Raw genomic sequence first — 2,500 nt, 5'->3', positions numbered from 1 at the left:
ATCACAACAAAATGACCTCCAAACCTAATATGAAATCTTTTCTAGAAATCATTCTCAATATCTGTAACATTATTTAAGAGATATTGGTCAAATTACAACATTGTTTTTCCCTCAGTATTTCAGTTTTATGTTTTTGTTCTATTTTTGTGAAGAATATGGGAGATGCTATGGATGCCACAGATCAGTAGGGGCAGAACAGCCCAAGCGACAGTTATTGTACAAGGTAAAGAATGTTATCTTTGAAATTAACCTGACCTACAACCTTACTTTTTTTTTCTATCACGGCACCTCAGCCTCAGCCGTTCCATCACCTCACCTGACCTCATTGTTAAGTAAGATATGGGAGCGGGGTATTTTTTCTCAGTGCATTGACAACGTCACCATGCACATTTGCCTCAAAAGTGGCTATTTTCTCTACTATAGTGTCCAAAACAATCGATTCCTCTTCTGTGTTTACTGCCCTTTCTGACTGTTTTATCATCGTGGTTTAATTGTGCATCTCTCTCACCAAAAAAGATTTCTTAAAAATGGTGACTCGTTGAATTACAGGTATGCACGCTAATTAACTTTGTGAGAAGATTAAAGCCGAATAGAACGGGAGCATGGGGAAATACACTGTTGTTCTTTTTCGGGAATTTGTGCCGCATAAAATGAATGAAAAGACTTTCGACCAGCGAACGCGCATCGTGCGGAATGTGTTTTAAGAGGAGGTAAATTAACTATGTGGCCTTCCAAAAGAAGTGCAAAATCGTGCCATGCGTTAATTTAGGGACACCAACGAACTTCATTTGAGAAAATCACTTCATCGCTGTCAGTACTGACAGTATCAACCAAAGCGATCGTGGTAGTACCAGGATTACAAAACGGTTCGAAAACAGAGTTTAGAGGGTTTATAAAGTGTTTTGCCACAACCAGCAACCCCCGTTAACAAGATTCTACGATATTTTCCTTCACGCAATAAAACTCGAAGGGCCTCTGCAAATTCATCCTGGTTAAGGTCGTTCCTAAGGAGAACATGCTCAGCCACAGTCAACCTTCTATGAAATGGTTTTTTTTTTTGAACGAGAAACAACCAACCAAATTCAAACAAATCTGAACATGATTTATGTTTCCATTTATTGTCGAATTTATCACAAATATGGCACAAAATCCCACTCTAGGCCGCTAAAAATCAAGGGTTTCCTTCTCCTAAAATGTAGCATATTTCCCGCCAATTCTTTTCATATCTGAAATTCCTTAAAAATACAGTCCCGGACAAAATTGTTGAAACACCTTGCAATACCTTGCCCTCCCACAATGTTGTTTTGGCAAATGGGCTCAGAAACTCGCGTTAAAACAACATTGCAAGGGAAGAGTGAGCTGCGAAAGCTTCACATCTGTATAGTCGTGTACTGTTCCAACGAATTTTTTCAGACTGTAGGCAGTCAATTTCTCAGCAAGTAAAAAGTAGTCATATAAACGGAGAAATAGAAAGGAAATTTGGTGAACTGAAAGAAGGGATTGGTCAATTTTTCCTGTAGAAATACTAAGGGCGCTTTCCTTTTTGTCAGAACAGGCCCACCAGACCAGTCAGTTTGCAAAGAAAACGCAACAATTTGAAGGAACACTTGCATGATCATACCTCCCATTCTTCTGGAGGAGTATATTTCGTTCTCGAAGTGTGAAGGCCCGTGCAAACGCTCGCAACATTGTTGGGCCCAACATGTTGGGAGCGTTTGCACACCATGTTGTGTGTTGTTGCGACTTGTTGGAAGTTGTTGGATGAAGTTTGACCAGTTTCAAACTTCATCCAACAACTTCTAACAAGTCGCAACAACACACAACATGGTGTGCAAACGCTCCCAACATGTTGGGCCCAACAATGTTGCGAGCGTTTGCAAGGGCCTAGAAGGGGTTGCAGATTAACCCTTCCAAATGCCCGGTCTAGCCGGGCAGTTCCGTCAAATGGAAAGGAAACCCTGTTCTTCTCTACTAATGGATGCCCTTTTGACGACTTTTTGGAGGTTTCGCCTTTATTATGCTCGCTTAAAGTGCCACTACGACGAAAATATTTGGTTTCCTTTTCGAATTTTTTCAACGTCAATTAAGTTAATATGTTCAAAATAATACAATGCATTTAAATTTGGAACGATAGAAGCGAGATAAGTCTGGAAATAGCCAGGCAAAAACAGCTAACAATCTGTCCGCCATTACTCGGACGGCATTGGAGAAGCCTGCGATTACTTTGTAAGCGGTCTTCACGCAAGACTTGGCTCATGACGTCATACGCGCATCGCTTCGTGGGCGTTTGACAAAGCGAAGAAGTCGATCAAGTAGCAATGTATATAATATCAGCAAAAAGCAACTCGGCGATCTCTCACATTTCATAGACGGCATGGGAAATTAGCAGCGTTTATTTTGAGCGTTGCGCATATGACGTCAGACCCAAGGCGATCCTCCTAGACCCAAACCTTTTCCTCGCTCACGGTTATTTGCCGTTCGAGTAATGGTGGACAGCGAA

Source organism: Montipora capricornis, chromosome 1 (assembly GCF_036669925.1).
Source record: "Montipora capricornis isolate CH-2021 chromosome 1, ASM3666992v2, whole genome shotgun sequence".
NCBI classification, from domain to species: Eukaryota; Metazoa; Cnidaria; class Anthozoa; order Scleractinia; family Acroporidae; genus Montipora; species Montipora capricornis.
Note: the sequence above shows the minus strand (reverse complement) of the source record.